This window comes from Topomyia yanbarensis, chromosome 3 (genome assembly GCF_030247195.1).
Source record: "Topomyia yanbarensis strain Yona2022 chromosome 3, ASM3024719v1, whole genome shotgun sequence".
NCBI classification, from domain to species: Eukaryota; Metazoa; Arthropoda; class Insecta; order Diptera; family Culicidae; genus Topomyia; species Topomyia yanbarensis.
The window spans coordinates 286096510-286118255 of NC_080672.1; the positions used below are offsets into that span (position 1 = coordinate 286096510).

General features: G+C 38.0%; 1 protein-coding gene across 1 annotated transcript in view; it reads right to left on the reverse strand.

Moving 5' to 3' along the window:
• The window catches only part of LOC131693386 (lachesin), a 370087-nt gene extending 363909 nt beyond the window's left edge, over positions 1–6178 (reverse strand). Inside the window, exon 1 of the mRNA XM_058981155.1 lies at positions 5493–6178. The gene's annotated coding sequence lies outside the window, so the exon portion shown is untranslated. The remainder of the gene's footprint in view (positions 1–5492) is intronic.
• Positions 6179–21746: the final 15568 nt, after the last annotated feature.

A 21746-nucleotide genomic window follows, 5' to 3' on the forward strand; every position in this document is an offset into this window, starting at 1 on the left:
CCGAGTTACTTAAAATAGTTCACTCAAATTATCCAGACCATTTTGGTTTTGTGACTTAATTCACAACCACAAAAACCAGATAATGATCAAGATGTAAAAGACATGAATCAGATCACGTCGTCCAGTTGGACCGTAAACAATGTTGTTAAATGTACAAAAAAATCACGAATTAACTTTTGATTTATGAATAATGTTCACAAAGTTGTGAATTAGTTCACCTACCGAAAAAATTTACGTAGCGGAAACGATACCTGTAGTTCACAAAACAAAAATAATTATCGCCTCAAATAAAAGGTGTTACTAAAGTAAAATTGAGCATAATAATAAAGAACTAAACATTTTGCTCCTGGTTCTGTTTTTGTACCGAAAAACGCTTTTAATCCACCTAACAGTGTGATGATACATTTCTTATAACTCTTATCGCTTTATATCGATTGAGAACATATAGAACTTGATGCTTCACGATGTTTTTGATAACACATGCTACATGGGATAGTGACAGGACACAGATAATCGCTCAAATTAGCATAGGGCAATATCAGTGCAAGAAATCTCAAAGGTTAAACCAATTTAATGGAAAAGCGGAAAATGGTCAATAAAATAGAAATACAAACGAATTTTTGCTAATGCCCCGTAATAATATATATAAATTCTTCAATCATCTGCAACATATAAACCCTTCAGTATACCAATTAATTTAGGATACCCTTTTAACATAAATTATTGCACAAATGGGAATAGGTTCACCGAATTTTGAAAGAAGTCGATAAAATAACCCCTTGAAAACTACCTAAAGATTGGTGTAGTTCGATACAATTGAAAGAAAATCCTCGGAAATGGGATGTACCTATTACTGTGAATAATAAATACAGTAAAGACCCGTTCTTATTATCTCCATGGTGTATTTTAGGCTGACAAAATGGGTACATTGACTAAATCGCGATTTTTTTTTTGCTTCACAATAAACTGAAGCTGTTCAAATATTCTTCCCTTCCCTTGATGTAGTCTAATAACTATTTCTAATTATTTAATATAGTCTTCTAGCGCAAAAATTAAAAAAAAAAATGATTTTTTTTTATTTTTGCATATTTACATCTTTAAGATAAGGAAACATGGTCAAATACAGCCTTGTTTGTCTGCTAGAGCCCATCAAACATATTTTCATATGAGGCTGATAAAATTGGGTGCTGATCAAATCGGGTCTTCAATGTATTATAATAGATAGGCAATATTTGAAGAAGTTTCTTGTGGGGGAGTGTAGAACGACTTTGTTTCTACTTACTTGGAGTCAACGGCGTAGTCAAAAATTCGATTTGGTGGGGATTTGGTGAAAATCTAACTTACTGTCCTAATGGCATAATTACGAAACTGCCATCTTTAAAGTTTTAAAATTATGGAAAATCAGTTTTTCAAAAAATTATAACAGAGTGCCTGTCTTTAGCGAATTTTTCGAGACTTGCATTTAAAACAACTTTATTGTAGGCATAAATACTACGTATATGGAGTATATCGAGTTATAAAATGATATTTACGAAGTGTTCCTTAATCTAGTTTTTTTTTCTAAAATAACTTTCTATTGTGAGCCTCACAAACTCAAGCTTTGGATAAATGTAAATTTTATCGTTTATAAACAATAGAAGAGATTTATCATAAACAGTAAAATCAAAATAATTTAATTTAAAATTAAATAGAAATAGCCTAGAATATGTTAATACCTTGAACACATGGAGCCGTCATGTCTTCAACGAAGTGGTTTGTAATAGCACTTCCCAAAATTTTGCTGAAGACATTAAGTCTGGAAATAAATTTGTTTGAAGAGTAAATTCGCCATAAATACTTCTTGGAGGATATAACCCTAAAATTATTTTATCAAATGATGTGCTCTTTAACGTTTGTAAAATTAATCGAAGATACTTAACCCGCGAAATTGGCGGAACGTAAAACGCCATTTTTAATAAATTCCTCTACTTTTGGAAGGTGGTTTTCTCGTTATTAGTTCTATAACGTTTTCGTCTCAATTCTTTGGTGAGCAGTTCTAAGTTTCATAGACTAAAACAGTAATTCCAGTTTCGCTTCCTATTCAAAAAAGACTCTAATTTATATTACAGTACACCTTTTCATAACTGAACCCAATATGATAGAAAATTATGATTATGATTATCATTGATTTCAGAACTCTGGAATGAGTTCCTACTGGAATGTTTTTAGACAAATATTTGATATTGATGTTATTAGACAACTGTGCGATCAAGACCAATAGATCAGTTATAGATAAGGATCGCATTCCCACAATTTTTCAAAGGTCCTCATGATGTTTCAAACAATAGCTTATCAATGTACTGATCAGTTCATTATCATAATATTGAATTAAATCAGTCAGAATCAATAAATGTTTTACTTGTATCCAATTATTTTTTTTTGTGAGGGGTGTGCGTGGTTAAACCTCAAAGCCTCCTCTTGACTACACTGCTGCTTACAGTAATTTATTTCGCTTATTTTTTACGAGATATGTTTTCGATTGATCCCATGGTTATAAGTCAGAAGGTTCGCGCAAATGAAAATTTTTGCACCGATAAGTGATCAAGTTCCATCTAGACGACTTGGAATTGTTCGGTGGTTATTATAGCGGTTGTAGATAGAAAATAGAAATACGAAATTCGTTTTACATATTTGGCTCATTTAAATGGATTATCACAATATTGAATAATAAATAGGCGACAAAGGGTAATCCAAAAACAACCAGGCATTACTTTTAAAGTATTCGAAATAAGTATTTGATGTCTTCAGTAAAGATATTCGCAAAAGTGAAAGCTACAAATTTGCTGAAGACATTTTTTCAATACAATCACTTCCAAGAAATTTTTTGAAAATATCTCACTCGTAGCAAAATCACAATATCAAAAGAAAGTGCATATTGCATGCTTTAAAATGTCCGAAGATACTATTGACCTAAAATTATCCGTTTTGGCGCTTATAATACATTGAATGTTTTTGGTCTTATTTCCAGCCATGGGAAATGATAAAAATCTTTCGTCCGCATTTAATGTTAAATATCTCTTTTGATAATAGTCCGATTTCAAAAATCTATAGTTCGTTCGAAAGGTATTCGTATAAGCTTTGTAAAAAACCTGTTTTAATCCACCTAGCGGTGCAATTGTGCCTTTCTCATTTCTCTAAACTGTGGCACGGAGGCTTTTTATGTTCAACATAATTGTGGAAATGTCCATTACATTTTTAGTACACTTTGCACTTATACACAATGGCATGCCAGCCACGAACTTGATGAGCTACGTGTCGACGGTGAAACACTTGAAACAAAAAAATATCATACTCCATTAGCCTAATCAGCATTAGATCAATGTGATCTGCTTGCTAACTCATTTTGTCATGCGGGGATGGGTATGTGAGGAGGGCGAAAGTCCCATGAACGAACGACTCCCCAGCTTAAATTGGTATACTTTGTAATATAGTGGTGGTTTAAAGATGATGGGGTTGAAAGGGAGGGGTATGAGGTGGTGGTCTGAGGGGTGATTTAAGGAGATTTTTAAAGGAGGGGAGTGAACAGTAGAGGGGGGGGGGGGTGTAGCCCCTCTCCGTAAACCATCAACTACGCCCCTGTTAAAATCCAGAAACCTTATGCGAGTCGAAAAAAAAAATTTTAGGTTGACGTTTTTCAGAGTGATTGCATAACCTTTCTATATGAGAAAGGCAAAAATGTGCAAAATCCAAAAAAGTGAACTTTCGTCAAATTTTTTTCGTGTTTGCATCAAATCTCGACGTTTTATGCACCTTGAATACATTTAGCATCAAAAATAAAAATTCTATTTTTAATTTTTCCTATAGTTTTTATGAGAAATTTCTGTGTGGCCGCACTCTGAAACCCGTAATTCCGGAATCAGAATTCCGATCGATCCAAAATTCAATAGCAGCCGATGGGAAGGTTACACCTTTCATTTGAGACTAAGTTTGGGCAAATCGGTCCAGCCATCTCTGAGAAAAATGAGTGACATTATTTGACACATACGCACATACATACACACACATATACACACACATACACACATACACACACATACACACATACATACACATACATACACACATACACACACATACAGACTTTTTCCGATCTCGACGAACTGAGTCGAATGGGATATGACACTCGGGCCTCCGGGCCGGGATTAGGTTGACGTTTTTCAGAGTGATTGCATAACCTTTCTATATGAGAAAGGCAAAAATATAAATTGTTTAGTCGTCAATTTCGGCAGCAAATTAAAAAAAAACCTGCAAAAAACTTCTGCACCTTCAAACATTCATATCTTGGAAACTAAACATTAGAATCAAAATCCATTTAATAGCGTTCTGTCTGGGTGATAGGCCTTTCATTTAAAATTAGTTTAGATGAGATCGGTTCAGCCATTGCCGAGAAACACTAATGAGAGTTTGTCCGTTACATACACACACAGGCACACAGAGTCGATTGGTATATGGCCTGCGTTAAGCCAAACAGAGCTAAGCGCCATAATTTTTTTCGTGTATTTTTCGTACCAAAATTCATTTCTCGGTAACTTACCATTTACGTAGAAATTCAAAGAACACTTGCTTGCTCTCGTTTGCTATTTGAGCTCCCAAAATATAATAGATATTAGAGCTCCTGGTGTTACATTGGATGTTAAAGCGATTTTAGATAAAGTATCTCAAAATGGCGCTTGGTCCTCTTTGGCTTAACACAGGCCATATAAGACTCAGCCCTCCGGGCCTCGGAAAAAATTTTGAAAGTTTGAGCGGATTCTATACATTTCTTTTCCGAGAAATGTAAAACGTAATTGTTTCAGAATTCATGGCACTTTATTCACAAATTAGGGAACATCTTTTCGTGTTCAACGACATTAATTGACAAGATTTACGAATGTCACTAGTATGACTTCATTTCAGTGAAAATCCAAAAATTACTTTCGCAAAAACCACACCTAAGTCTTAGTACTGGGTTCACAGATGCAGCCTGCAGGCTCACTACTTCAGTCAAAATGTCAATATTATTTAAAAAGGTTTGTGGTTTCATTTCATTCTACCTCCACTGGTAAAATAATTTTTCAAATGATTGGCGAAGAAAAGCTGATTTCTTTATATTTGCTGTGGTTGTAGAAGTTCTTTTAGGATTCTATTTTGAACATACCAACTGTAGATCGCATTTCTGACAAAGATATTTCAATAGAACTTTGCAAAAATAATCAGCGTAAAATTCAACCTCAAAACTTTAATTTTACTGCTATCGTTGCGAACTATAATTGTTCGCATATTCTCATTTGTAGAACAAACATTCATATAGGATGACTGAGCCTAAATTGTTTGAAGTTCCTCTTGTATCATAGTCCGGAAACAGTTCAGTTTTAATTTCTAAGTATGCGAACAAACTCTCTTTTGCTATTTATGACAATGAGGCTGCGTCAAAAAGAGCTAAAATGAAAACATTTCTAACCATAACTACTTACTTATTCCATGACAAAACACTGCACATAAATACAAACACTTCCAAAACACCTTTTCCGATCCGTTGGATGCAGCCCGCCGTCGCCGTTTCGATTCTACAGCTTCAGCATCATTATTTCTCAGGGAAGCATCAAAGCCCCTCTACCGTTAGGGTTTCTCACTAATAACACTAAAGCGAGCACTGCGTTGCAAACTTTACGAACAGAAGAGCAACGTACGAATATTATTCACATCATTGGCATCATCATCATCATCATCACCGTTGCTGGCACAAACATCCACACCAACAATAACAATACGAGGAAAACTTCCCGGTGCGTTTCGGAAAATCCTTTCCTAGAACAATGCACAAATACCGCTTGTAGGGACGAAAGCAGCCCACCGAAACTATGCACTATTCCACTGTCGATACTGCAGTCGGCTCAAGATACGAGCTCACTTTCCCTAAGCGAACTTCTCGTTCCCGTGTGTATTTATCACCGGCTGGGAGTGTATGCCTGCCACTTGCACTAAAAGCACGCTCCGGTCAATACGCTGCACCTGCTTGCCACGACAATGGACGATGAAAACCGCGACGCACGGGAACACCCGAAAAGCATATCCGATCCCGAAAGCAACCACCGATAGACTGACTATTCTGGCTGACTGACTGACTGACTGGCGACAGAGTGGTGATCCCGCAGCAGGATAGACCCAAACATCCGAAGTGTCGGCTGACTGCCAACAACAATAACCATCGGGTGTATCCTTGCACCGGCCAACCGAAGCTAGGTGCAATCATCTTCCGGTGTTTCGCCGTTCTTGCCGTTTGTCGGAGTTGGTTTGGTCGAGAACAGTGGCAGATGGTGTGTTGATGTTGAACTCACAGCATCCGCGGCGCATGCGATCTAACCAGAGCCGAAGTAGAAATGAATGCAAACAGTCAAATCGGATGGATGGGGAGGACAGTGAGTTCCTGTGGTGGAAACAATGAAAGGATAACACGATGACTGGAGCTGCTGCAATGAATGAGGTCAGGGTTACTTATTGTCATGAAAATCCGTTGCTGAAGTAGCTTAGCGATTGTCTTCATAACAGTACTCAATTTATATGTAGTACCGACTAGGAGAGCAAAAATGCATTATCCAGGAGGAACATCTGTGGCTTATTTCAAGATATGAGATGTAAAGTTTTTTATCAGTTGGTCTGTGTTTAGTATTCAATTTCTAAACATCTTGATCCGTTAGCTTCGTTAATTGTGAACCTGACGATTTGAATTCTTCGAACAGTAATTTCGAGTACTGACCTAATCCGTGGCTGGCATTCTCATTTATGCTTTCATTACTAGTATGGCTGATTTATTCACTTGTCTAAAAACCGGTTTCGGCTAGGCTTTCGTAAAAACTAGTTTTGAACTGAAATAAAAATTATTTCAATATTTCTACCGGATTTTCGATTTTGACTTAAACCAGCTATCAAAATAAGACTGAACTTTGTTTTCAGAAAATTACAAGAGGTACATGACAACTTTATTATACGAAGGCTAATTTATTATGGTGGGTGATGAGACGCGAATTACAACAAAAGAGTGAGTCGTTAATTATTGCGACGCTTTAGATTGATTGGTAAATCGACAATAGTTATCGAAATGGAACCAAAGTTTTACAGCTTTTGAATTCGAATAGATTTCGCTGTACTGAATGAAAAAACTAGTTTTTTTCGCTATCTTGTATTTAATTCCGTAAAATGTACTACTACTATAAATAATTGAAATAATGAGATTTTGTGAAAGCATTAATTATCTGCGCCATGATTGGTCCGTATTATTCGACCGAGTGAGCGAGCATTGCTAGGATGGCCTCTTTGTCATAAAATTGACTGCGACACACTTATAAGGAGAGGTCAAAAGGAAAACTTTGTCAGTTTGCTTTTTGACGTCGAAGTTTTTTATGGCCCGTACCTCGCAGAACGTTCGCAGGTCGACCTGAGAGGGCTCCCCGCAAGCAGTTTGAAATGAAAGCCGCTCAAGGTGTTAAGAAGCCGCATCTTTGCCGGCGAGGAATCGTCGCAATGCACGAGATTCGTCCGCCGAGAATGTGCCTAAATACCCGTTCTACATCAAACAACTGACTGCTCTTATCATTCATATGTGACCGGAAGATTTAATATATCGTGCAGGACCAATCAACGTGAAACGGATGTGAGTGTCAATATTGCGAGGTGGTCACCTTACCCGGGCATTTCCGGAACCGTATATGGTGGCCAATGTGGTCAACGGGACTTTAATTTACCGTCAGTGAACCAGAACCGCAAATCCAAGTTGTTTGGAACCGATTTTAGCAAAAAAATCCCTTTTTGCATTCATCGCGGTATCGGTTTGAACCGGAATGTTTCTTGTGACCGCATTTCACAACCCGTAACTCCGGAATCAGAAGTCGGATCAGCTTAAAACTCAATAACAATTTACCTTTCATGAAAGGCTAAATGTTGGAGAAATCGGTCAAGTCATCTCCGAGAAATCGATGTAACTGTTATTCTGAATTCGGATATTTCCGCAGTGGTTTCCGGAACCGTTGATGGTGGTCAATGTGGCTAATGAAATTTTAAATGGCTGATAGTCACTAAGAATTATAAATCCAAGTAGTCCTATTTTGAAAAATTTTCACCTTTTAAATTCATCGTAGTACACGTTGAAATCGGGGATTGCGCGTGATCGTACTCATCACCCTGTAATTTCGGAACCGGAAATCCGATCTATTCGAAATTTCGTAGCCGATAGGAACGTGGTATCTTTTATTTGAGACTAGGTTTGTGAAAATTGGTCCAGTCATCTCTGAAAAAATTGAGTGAAATTTGATCCAAGCAGACTCGTTGGCTAAGTGGTAAGAATGTGACAACGCGGAGAAAGGAAGGTGGACCCACCAACTCATCCCAAACGTGTAGGCTTGGGTGCATAGGAAGTTTTGCATCGATTGAGACATGCTTCGTTACCCCTTTGCCCGCAGTGTATGAACGTGCAGGTGACACCGGAACACGTGGTCTTCGAATGCCCTAGGTTCGAATAAGTCCAAAGGCGTATGCCTGGTGTGACGGTGGACAATATCGTCGAAGATATGTGCCACGACAGGCATATCTAGGACGCTGTCAACAGAGTGATTACGAGCATACTGCCCGGGCTGCAGAGGAAAATGCGAAGGAACCAACAAAGTAGCGCCATTGGCAAGAACACAAGTTGAGTAGTACGCGATACAGCACCGGGTTTGGGTCGTCGGAGCGCCAGTGAACCGGACGTCAGGCTTCACCGGAATCGCCAGATGGACCTCGACACTCTACCGGATAACTCGCGAGTGGGCTAGATGCACCGTCGGGGATTAGACCGAGTAGACCGTGTCGAATAGCTAGCAATGGGTCGTTGGGGCTTAGTGAATCGGAAGCTACGCTCCACCCGTCATCGCTGGATGAACTGCAGCACTTGCTGGCTGGCCCGTTGAGTACACTAGATCCACCGCCGGGGACTAGATCGAGCAGAACAGGACGAAGTGGGGAGCTACATGGCTCACGAAAACGAACATCGGTATCGGGAGAAATCTATCGCCGCCGTGGACTACCCGACAGGGAAGCTCTCAGTCGGAGTCGGAAGAAATTTCTCCGTCGGGGAGCTATCGGTCGGAGTAGGGAGAGTTTGTCGTCAGGGACTATCCAAGTAGATCGTGACAAGACCAGAAGCTGAAAGCTCACGGAAACATCAGCTAAATAACTCAAGGAATCTGCAGCTAAGCGGCGAGATGGAGATAAGAAGCAAAAGAAGAGTCGAGAGTTAAATCTTAAAGCTTAAGATTTAAAGCTCAATGGTCGAGCCAATCCAAGAACCAAGTGAGGCTCCGAGGTAGAGCCGAAGAGAGAGGTGCGACGAAAGCACAACCCTCACGAAGTAGTTGACATAGTTCCGTGAGGAAGAAGGGTGTAGAAGAGTAAGGAGTGTTTAAGTAGTTAGGTAAGAAAGTGAGTCCCACACTGTTCCAATACACTACATGCCAGGATTTCAAACCTTACTATATATAGAATAACACTTAGCATCACAAAAAGCGGCAACATACACAGAGTGGAGATAGTGACCCGGATTTGGGACTCAACAAAATGGAGAAAGAACATCAAACCTGCACATATGGAGTAGGCGCGGCGAATTCGTTCACCAGAGGTAGTTTTATAAGGTCACCACCAGCAGCAGCAGCAGCAGTAAGAGTTATTCAGCAAAAGCATGAAAAGGTGAAGTAGCCGCAGTAGCAATAGCAGCCAGGTGAGCAGTACCCCACAGAAGCCGAAAGTGGTGACAGTGATGTGTACTTGATGGAGGAGTTTCACAAGTTTGTGGACGCGATAAACAATATTTATCGGGATATTAAGGAGATGGTTCTCTGAATACGAAAGGCACTACTATCTGCCGTGAATGAGTATGGCACGGCAACGCTGAGGGTTGATGTATCTGAGCGTGCATTTGTATCGGCAAAGGCTACTATCTTTTTAGCCCTCCGAGGAAGGAATAGCTGGTTGGAGTTGAGAACACGCTAGTTTCAGAGACTCCAAAGAGGGAAAGAACCTCGCCAGGAGACGAAAGACCAGACAGGACCAAAAGGCAGACGTGCGAGGATGTTTTCACTGTCAAAGGGAAGCACGCCACTCAACAAGAAGAAACTTGGAACACCGTTGTCGGTTGAAATATTTTGGCTGGATGGCGGAACCGAGAACGTGGATACTGGAGCCGCGCAAAAAATGGCGTCCAGCTTACTGGTAGAACAAGACGCACAGCACGCTGCTTGTCTCAGTGAGCAGAATCGGAGCCAAGTAGAGAGGAACGCAAGGCAGCGTTTCGGGATGCTAGAGCTACATTAAAACGGGAGATCAAGCTTATCAAGCCAGATTGCCACAAAAAGCTGTACCGAGAAAAGGACACCAATCCGTAGGGCGACGAGTACCGAGTTGAAGGGCCTCTCGACGTTAATAGAAATGTGCACGGGTAAGCTGAAGATAATAATTGAGAGTCTCTTCTCGAAGCATCCAATTACCTGGTCACCGACAACGTACTGCGAAAAAGAAGGAGCAATTACGGATGATCGGCAAATGATTAATGGCATCGAAGCAATTGAAATCAAAGAAAGTCCTCGAAACGGATGGAATAACAAACCTGTGATCCTGGTATATCCGGACATGTTTCGGGTAGTACTGCAGCAGTGTCTAGATGAAGGCGACTTCTCCAAAGAGTGGAAGGTACAGAAGCTGGTGTTGCTGTCAAAGTAATGGAAGTCACCTGGCGGACCGGGCTCGTATGGGCCTATTTGTTTGTTGGCTACACTCGGAAAACTCCTGGAAAGAATCATTCTTAACCCCTTCATGCCCATGTTGTTTGTGGACAACAACGTTTTTGAACAGTCATAACTTTTAATTGAGGCAAGATTTGCTCACAAAACCAAGTAAGGCTAATAAATGTGACTATTACCTTTCATTTGAGTACTAACAGTTACAAGGATCAGCTCTAGATGTGAAGTTATTGCAATTAGTCTGATTGGATTCCGATGGAGCTGTGCTGCCAGGGACTGTTTACGTTGACGACGGAAAATGATTTTTTCATATATCTTCGATATGGTGCAATATTAATGAAAATTGATAAAACTTATCAATTCAGACTGTCTCTGGCTACGTTTTCCACGCAATTGGACTATTGTAAATATTCTAGGGGAATTGTATAAGGCATTCGAAGGTAAAAATTGAGTAGCTTCTAGCAGTGCAAGGGAAGCATCTATCTCTATGAAAAAAGGCTTTTCGCGTTTCTTGATCCCACCGTTTTCAAGGTAGAATAGTTTTGAAACCTCATATGCACTATAAAAAAGTTGGGCATGAAAGGGTTAATAGGCCTACGAAATACATGGAGAGCGAGCGCGAACTGTCGAATATGCAGTTCGGACTCCGCAACGACAGTGGATGCAATTCGAACAGCATTCGAGAGTGCGGAGAAGGCATCTAAACGGATACGAAGAGGAAACCAACACGGCGCTGTGGTCACGATAGATGTGAAGAGTACATTTCAAAGTGCCCGCTGGGGAGCCATCACCGTAGCGTTGAAGGTCCCTCACTATCTATGCCAGATCACGAAGAGCTACTTCCAGAGCAACGTGTAACATAAAAAAGGATAAATAAAAAAATAAATAAATAAATAAATAAATAAATAAATAAATAAATAAATAAATAAATAAATAAATAAATAAATAAATAAATAAATAAATAAATAAATAAATAAATAAATAAATAAATAAATAAATAAATAAATAAATAAATAAATAAATAAATAAATAAATAAACCAATAAATAAACACATAAATAAATAAAGTGGTAAATTAAACCTGACTATATGTAGCGAAAACAGTCTGAATGCGGCTGATCAAAAGTAGTTTTTTATATATAGGAAAGTCCCACTATATGATTACAGATGGTGGGCATGCCCGTACGAACACGAATTTATCAAAAATAGTGTGCTTTACGTAAAAAGTCCAGAGAATCGCATATTTGCCTTATATACCGGGTACAAACGGTCATTCTAACTAAATGCAATCATTGGACTGGATTTTTTACATAGAAAATGCTGACATTTATCAGCCGCATTAAGGAATCATACATTCAATCTTGAATATAAACTCAAACAAAGAGGGGAAATCGGGCCAAACGAGCATGATAGCATAACATGCGGTCATTGAAAATACTTAATTAATTTTTCAGTCCCTTTCGCGTAAATACACACTTCTTAGTATACTTTAACCACCTTTATTGAACAATTTGTCCTACTGTACTTGTATAATGTGCATGTATGTATGTGGAGTGCTAGCTGTAATAACCGCAACATTTTGATATTCGGTTAGATCATTTTACCCCTAGTTCTGTACAGAATCCATCCGATTTGTCCATTCTAATTTTCTCGTGATACGAAGTAAATGAAAACACTGTGAATGGAGCACTATGCAACGTGTCAAATATGTATAAACTCCTATGCCTGACTAAAAAGCGGACCAATTGATGCCAACTTATTGCGCCAATGTTTAATTTTGCTGTGCTGTCCTGCTGAAAGAAAAGCTCAAGTCCCATAAATAAAAGTTTGTGTCCTGCCATATTCAAACAAAGCATAGAATCGTCCCCAAGGCGTTTGGCAATGCAAAGAATGAACTATGCAAGGCAAAAAAAGTTCCGGAACAAAAAGGTTGGTTCAGCTGTCAGCGGAACTACATCAGAAGACAGTCGTGGGCAAGCAACCAGGAATATGAACGTATGTATCAACATAAATAAAATGCAATTGCAGATTCTCCTGTGAACTTTATAACTAGTTTTCAACCCATTTTCCGTAACTTCTTTATTACGTTACACTCACAATCGCTGAGTGTTGGGTGGTTGGTTATTTTGGTAAATTCTTTTGCCGGCATCGGGAAAAGGTTTGAAGCAGATTTGGATTAGCGTGAATTATGACAAATGAAGTGGGATGCAATATTGGTTTCGCATTTTGTTGAAGTTTTTGAAATTTATTCTAAGTTTTTGAAATTGATACTAAGGGAAAATGTGGAGGAAACATATATTAAAGTAGCACTCAGAAAATTATAGTTCATACCTCTTTTTAAAAGAAATATCCTTAGTATTTGAATATATTTTCGTTTCTCGAAAAATACGGAAAGGTGGAGTACTGGGTCATTTTGTTTCCAAAATCTTATATTTTTTAATATTTTTTCTGTTCCGTGCAGCAATTCATACATATTTTTCTACTGTAAAAAAAACTCAGAAATCGAACGAAACCTTTGCGACCTTTGTTCGAATACAAGAAGTTGGGGTCATAGGGCCTTTTGTCTCTCATATAAAATTTCATCATTTTCTCGTGCATATATCTCTATTATTCTTTAATCAATTTTCATAAAATGTACCTCGTTGAACGTGGAAAATACTTAAGAACAAAAAAAAATAGATTCGTTGCTGGTAAAATTCTGAAACATTAATTTTTTGACAAACATCAGTCAACGCCATGAGCGCCATTCTTTGCAGATGGTTTAGCTTTGACTGGACCGTCATCACCTCTTTTATCTGCCCCCCCCCCCCCCCCCCGCACAAGGTTGCGTATGAGTCAAAATCTGCCAAGTGTGCGAACAATTTTTCATCGGTCTAGCTTTTTGTTTCGCCTTTATTTATGGGTTCACAACGGTAAATAAAAAATACTATCTGACAGTTTTTCGAATTATTTTTAGAGTTCACTTTTCACATTTCTTAGAAATGTATAGAATTCGCTCAAACTTTCAAGATTTTTTCCGAGGCCCGGAGGGCCGAATCTTATATACCAATCGAATCAGCTCGACGATTTGGGACAACCTCTGTGTGTGTATGTAACGGACAAACTCTCATTCGTGTTTCTCAGCAATGGCTGAACCGATCTTATCCAAACCAATTTTAAATGAAAGACCTGTCATCCAGACAGAACGCTATTAATTTGTAACTTTTTGGGTCCCATTTAGCTCCCAGAACAACTCTGCAAATTTTGAGCTCGATCGGTGAAACTATATTTTTTCGCCCACGGTTTAAAGTTTACATGACATTTCGTATGGAGAAATCGTCTCTTGCAAAATAATTCTTCCAATAGTCGCCCGTTACCTCCTAAAAATAAAGAGATGTCTGATCTTTGTAAGCAATTTGTCAAGGAAATAAAGCCTCGAAGACTGTGAAACGATTTGACGCTTGTGAAAAAAGTTATTTAGCAAAAAAACGACTGATGCTCTGAAGATTGTTGAAAATTTCAATTTTCATAGCATCACTGCTAATGATGGTCGAATTATATACAAAATTTTTAACTTTCACTTACTATGTACCAAAAAGCTTCAATTTATCCTTCAAAAGTCTTGTGAAGTGACCAAACGGTACAGACAGTTGATTACGACACATTAAGAGAAGATCAAAACAAAATTGTATATAATTGGACAACCAACAGCAGTGGTGCTGTTTAATCAATCGGCAGATCATCGATCGGTTTCTGCTTAATTACTTTTTTCTCGAGCCTTAGATTGTTTCGTGGTCTTCGAGACTTTGTTTCTTTGTTAAATTTCCTGTAAAAGTCACATTTTGATTTAATTTTCGGAAGCAATGAGCGAGTTCTGGAGGAATTGTTTTGTGATAGTTCATTTTCCCATACAAATTCCCATGTAAACTTTAAACAGTGGGCGCAAAAATATAGTTTCAGATATCGAGCTAAGAATTTTCACAGTTGTTCTTGTACCGAAATGGTACCTAAAAAGTTGCTCGGAGCGGAAATCTAACTTTTGTCCCACCCTAATGAATACTCTATGTGTTTAGGGTATCGAGATATTTTAGGCTATTTGTGACAGAAAACCTTTAAAATAAGTTAATATGATATTACTGTTAATGATCAATCTATTCTACTTTTCATTAACAATAAAATTTACATTTTATCCAGGGTTTGAATTTGTGAGGCTCATAATAAAAAGTTATTTTGAAAAAAACTAGATTTACGAACTTAGTAATCATTTTTTAGTTCGATATACTCCTTACACGTAGTATTCAAACCTTCAACAAAATTATTCTAAATGACAGTCTCAACTAATTTGCTAATGATACGAAGTCTATTACTATTTGTTTTTGATGAATTATTTCTCTATAAATTACTTCCAGAAAATTAAACACTCAAGTTATTATATCAGAAGATGAGCTGTTCTTTTGGAAAACTTCTTCGAAGTTTTAATACTTTAAAGATGACAATTTCGGAATCATGTCATTTTGACAGTAAGTTAGATTTTCACCAAACTTCCACCAAACCGAACTTCTGGCAAAGCCGCTGAGTCGTTCGTTCTACACTCGTCCACAACAAATTTCTTTGAATACTGCCTCTCTATTATAATACAGTGAAGGCCCGATTTTAGCAGCCCCCCATTTTTCGACCTCATATGAAAATATGTTTAATGGGCTCTAGCAGGCGAAAATGGCTGAATTCAAGTAAATGCATTCTTGAAAATATTTTCCTTATGAAGATGCAAAAATGGAAAATTCAATCTTTTTTGAATTTTTCGCTAGAAGAACTTTTTAAGGGAAATTTATATCAAATAATCAGTAATGGTTAGGACCCAATATCACGGTACTAAAAGAGAATATTTTAACAGCTTCGATTTATTGTAAAGAAAGATAAAATATATCCAGATTTAGTCAATGTCTCCATTTCCTTAGCCTAAGGTACACTATGAGGATGATAAAAACGGGCATTCACTACATTTGTTATTCACTGTGTCCCACATTGAAATTTGGCGAACCTACTCCAAAGGGCATCCTAAATTAATCGGTACATTTGAGGGTTTGTATATGTTGCGGTTCGAGAAAGTACAGGAATTTTCATCATCTACACAAATTTTTTTTTGTGATTTGAAATTTATTTTCATGCACATATTTGGAGCATGAATATAAATGTAAAATTAAATTCCACCACAAATACACACAACTTGTCTTGCTTTCATCAACGAATTTTATTATAATTTTATACGTTGATTGAAGATTACAGTTTCATTTGACGGAATACAAATGCACTTTAATGTATTTTTCATCCAATATTGCTGTAAAATAAAAGACATGTAATATTGCACGAACGAAAGTGTTAAATCATATGCTTTTTGATGTTCCCATTGAGCGCATCGAATTCAACTTAATTTTCAATCAAATTTTTGATTCAAGCTCTGTATGTTTACATTCGTATTGATTTATAAGTCGTTTAAATGTCTTTATTTTTTGGTGTGTATTCAATGTTACAAAAACTTATTGAACAAACTTTCACTAAGGTTGTGAATATTATAAAGTATTTGAAAATTTGAATTCCTTTTAATGAACGGAGCAGTTACCTTCGCTATACGATGCAATTTATTTTTAATGGCTTGCGATATAGAGTTCTATGCAAATCATTTCACACACACTAATTGAAGGTTTATTTTCCTCCAGCTATCATATATAAAACTGTCAGCCAATTTAATCGTTAGAAATAGCTCGTCTATAGTCAGGGCCGTCGAGAGCCTCGCCGGGCCCCGGGGTTCGAAGTACTGACGGGCCGTACCATGTATGACTTCTTATTTCAACATCGATTAGAGGAACTATACAAATGCAACCGTTTCAATTAAACTATTTTTTATGAAAATTGTTTATTTGATACGATTCAATGCGTTAGCTTACCAGAGTCATCAGTATTTTAAATAAGTAATAGATGAAAAAAATAAAAATAATAAAGGAATATTTGTTTGTGGCTGGCCATTAGAATGACTTGCGTCCGATTTGCCATTGCAATTGGAAACCTTTTTTGCGACATTGCCATACAGTCCATATCGCCATCGTTCATGCTCCCTTGACGCACGTTAATGCTACCATCGTTAATGCTGCTCAGAATCCGAGCTTAGAAAAATTGACATCCCTTCGTGAGCTTGAAAGAGAAATAAAATTCTATTTATGGCCGCCGCGATGAATCGAAGGTTTGTTTGTTTTCTTCGTCCGTCCGCTCTGAGATCATCAAGCAAAAGTGCACCAGATATAGATTATGCAGTTCAGTTATGCTCGAAAATGTAAAAGAACTTCTGCCTTCAAACTGTCCACATAATAACAAATGAATGCTTTGGTTTGTGAATGAATTTATATTTCCTCTGCACTCAATCATTCGACTCTGCATAAAATTTCAGTCAGTTTGGAAGTGAATGAATGAGGGAAGCATTGAAACTGAATATTGAATTCAGCAAATTAATCAGAAATAGGCAACTGAATGTAAAATTTCGCACCACTGATGCTGCCTTGTTTCTTATTGTTGGTACATGTTGATGATTTTGAGGCACTGGATGCAGCTATTGCAGTTGTCACTATGACCTGAACGAATTTTCTTTATTGGTTTCTGAACATGGTAAAATCGGTTTTGGAATCAGTTGTTACATTTGCGCTAACATTCAGAGAGAAAACATTCCGAATGCGATGAATGGGATCCAACAGCGAAGTCTGCTGTTAGAAAGACTGAGACAGAGAGTTGTGAGAGAAAGAGTTTCAACTTTTGGTGAATACTAATAGGTAGAATAAGTATCTAGTTCAATTCCCACATTTTTCTGCATTAAATGTGTACACTGGAACCTCTATTTACGGACCAAGCCAAGGGTTCGTAAATTGAATTAGTTCGTTTTTTGGGATTTAGATCGTAAAAAATTCGCTTCACATTCTTATCAAAATTCGTTGGTTGAGCAACATTATCGATAATCCTAACAATATGGGTATTTCCGGAACGGGCTTGACAAGTACATGATGAAAATGGATATTTGGCACCTTTTTGAAATCCAGGATGGAGACTTCCGATTGAACAATAATCTCGATAACCCTAACAATTTGGGAATTTTTGAAACGGGCTTAATGAGTAGATGATAGAAATGGTACCTTGGAGCTATTTCAAACAATATCTGTATAAACTATGAGGGTATTTTAAGCGGGTTTGCCGAGTAGATGAGCGATGCCTTTTTGAAGGCCAATATAGCGTCTTCTGGTTCAGAGAAGTTTTCTATAATCATATCATTCGCATCACAAATCAATATACCTATATCTATTCTATGATTATCTTTTTTCGAAAATGTCAATATTTTAGGTTATAGAGATGTCTTAACTGGAATTCGCCATCTTGGTTTTCAAAGTGGCTTCATTCATTGATTTTCGTCATCTACTCGTCAACCCCATTCCGAAAATATCCAACTTTTATTAGTAACATTAGCTAAGAATATGATAAATTGTAAACAACTTCATACTGTACACTTTGACAAACACTTGCGATAAATGAAACCAGAATGGTTCTATTGCACTGTTAAATGAATCTAATTGGGTTACGTTCACGTACTTCAGAAAACCATTGGAACGATTGGATCGTAGTTATTATTATTGAGAGGGAAAAACCCGCGGGAGTGGATTTTCAAAAGCTCCTTCTCCCGTAGGCACAAAACCTCTATCTTTTAGGTATCAACATTTAACAAACAAACCAAATGATACAATGACTAACACGAAACACTGCTTAAAATAAACACTTCTTAAACTCTATCTTACATAGGTAGAGTATTAACATTAACATAAAAAATTGGCTAACACTATCAGGTTTGGGAAAGGGTGCGCGAAAACAATTTTTTTAAAGAAGTGCGAGACAAATTGAAGTCAAAGACATTGTAATATTGATTGAACACTCTACACATGCTACTGACGGGTTCATTTTTACCATAATTAGTACGAGACACTGGAAGACGGACAAAAGAGTAGGAACGAAGGTTTCGGAGGCGAATATCAATGTTGAGAAGACGGAGTAAATCAGGGCAGTCAATGCGAGACAATAAAAGATCAGAGACAAAAGACGCTTTGGTCACATTGCGGCGCAAAGACAGTGTTTCAAGACCAATGAGGTTGCAACGATCTTCGTATCTGGGCAGATTGTAGGGATCGCTCCAAGGCAGGTGGCGCAGCGCAAAACGCACAAATTTACGCTCAATACTCTCGATGCGTTGAATGTTGTTCTTGTAGAAAGGAGCCCAAACAACGGCGACGTATTCCAGTGTGGAACGAACGAGCGAGCAGTACAACGTTTTTAAGCACTGTACGTTAGTGAAATGCTTAGCAACCCTAAAAATAACTCCTAGATTACGCGAAGCCTTAGACGAGATAAAAGCAATGTGATCCTTAAATGTAAGCTTTGAATCCACAAGAACCACTAAATCTTTCACTGTAGTTTCTCTTTTTAATTTGTTTTGCAAGATAGTGTAGTCGAATGTTACGATGGAGCGTTTTCGTGCAAACGTAATCACAGAACACTTCGAGGCATTCAAAACCATCCTTTTAGTCATGCACCAATTAGCGAAAATGTCTAACTGAGATTGCAAAAACAAAGCATCAGAGTAACTTTTAACTATATGGAATAACTCATAATCATTGGCATAAGACACCTTGAAGCACTTAATCAATGAATCCAGATCGTTTATGTATAGAAGGAAAATATAAGGACCGATATGGCTGCCTTGAGGTACGCCGGACGTTACGTCGAAGGATAAGGATAAATGATTCCCGATTTTAACAGACATTTTACGGCCTGACAAGTAAGATCGAAGCCATTGGTTGATTTTATTGAAGGCGGCCGACAGATCGGTGTATATTGCATCAGCCTGCAATCGATCCTGTAGCGAGCGAGCGATAAATGAGGTGTAGGCTACTAAATTAGTGCAAGTAGATCGCCTGGGAATGAAACCGTGTTGAGTTTCTGAGATGTATCTAGAACAACAATGTGTCAAAAACTCGAGAACGATGAGCTCCAATAATTTCGATAGTGCACATAAAGATGCGATTCCTCGGTAATTGGGAACTTCGCTTTTGGATCCTTTTTTATAAACCGGAAAAACGTAAGATGATTTCCAGATGGTAGGAAACACTCCGGAACTTAACGACATATTGAAAACGACGGACAGAGGTAGGCAAAGCGACGACGAGCATTTTTTAATGATAGATGATGGGATTCCGTCAGGTCCAGGAGTGTTAGAACACTTGAGTTTTGTGCAAGCTTTTTGTACAATATCGGAAGATATCGTGAAATGAGGTCCAATACTAGTCCTACGGGGAATGTTGTCGGTTGCTGCGGAGACTTGTTGATTATTAAGAGTATCATTGGTAAAAACACTGCTGAATTGTTGGTGAAATAACTCACAGATGTCCGGCAATGAAGTCGCTTCTAAATCACCCAGCGACATAGAAGTGGGTAAACCTGACTCACGCCTCTGTTCATTAACGTAATTCCAAAACTTTTTTGGATTGTTACGAAGGTGGCTCTGAATACGATGAAGGTAGGAATTGAAGAGAGACTTATTAAGTCTCTTGTAACAATGATTTAAGAAGATTCTGATTCTTTAGCATATCGGTTCGGTATTTCGAAAACTTTTTTAGAGCTGACCTTTTGGCCGATTTAAACTTTTTTAGTGTACGATTCGACCATGGAAGATATTCACAGCCATGATTGAGTTTTTTAGGAGTAAACTGGTCGATAGCATAAATCAGTACGTTCGAAACAATTTCAGCCGCTGCGTTTGCATCAGATTGTGGCAAGATTTCATTCCAATTGATACGAGACAAGAAAATGTGCATTCCTCGAAAATCTGTCTTGCGATAGGCATATGTCAGTTTCTCAGTGGTATCTTCGAATGTACAAGGTACACATTTTCGGAGAAAACAATGAAGAGCAGGGTGGTGTTGGCATAGTTTAACGAGAGGAGCTAAAGCACGACAAACGGAAAAGTGATCGGAGAGCTCCTGGCTTCAAAAGCAAAGATCCAAAATACAGTTGTTGTCATTAGTGACGTCACATAGTTGAACTAACCCCGCGGTGCTGTAACCGTCGAGTAGCTGAGTGATACACGTGTTAGTTGATGAGTGTGATGAGTCTGGGTACAGAAATGATGTATTATTGCGAACCCAATTAATGCCGCTAAAGTTGAAGTAGTTGATTGTAATATATTTGCAGTGTCGACAGAAACAATAAACTTCATCAATTAAATTAAAATAAATTTAATTCAGTTAAAAATGCGGGCCCCCAAAACAGACCCGGGCCCCAGGGTAGTTGCCCCCCCCCCCTCACCCCCCCTCTCGTCGGGCCTGTCTATAGTATTTATAATTGTATTCAAATGCTCTATGTCGCTCTAAAACTTATTCCGGAGACGTACAATACCGGTTGGTCAGTATCCATGATGAAAATAATACGACCGAAAAGCTAATTTCGATTTGTTTTCCTCCACCAATGACAGGTGGATGCATACGCTTTTCTACTGGAACACTTTCTGTTTGAATAGGGGGCACGTGCCCCTCCGTGCCGTATTCGAAAAATTTTGCTCAATGTGAGGTTACTTTTCGAAAAAGCTGATATCGGAATAAAATTTAAAGTATGCACGCATGCTCTTCTGAGGTAGCCTGATATCAAGAGCAGCAATTTTAGCTCTCAGTCGGGTTGAAAATTTTAGTAAACGCTATTGAGAGTATGTACTTCAAATATATGAAACATTTTTCTTGGTTCAGCCCTATTGGGAAAAATCAGTGTTCCCTACATAATGCATTGATTGAAGAACTTAGATATTTTATTAACACAGCATTAGTAATAATTCATTTATCAGTCTATTTTATAGGCCATTTTTTCGTTTTATTTTTGATTTGGTTTAACCTTTGAGATTTCTCGCATG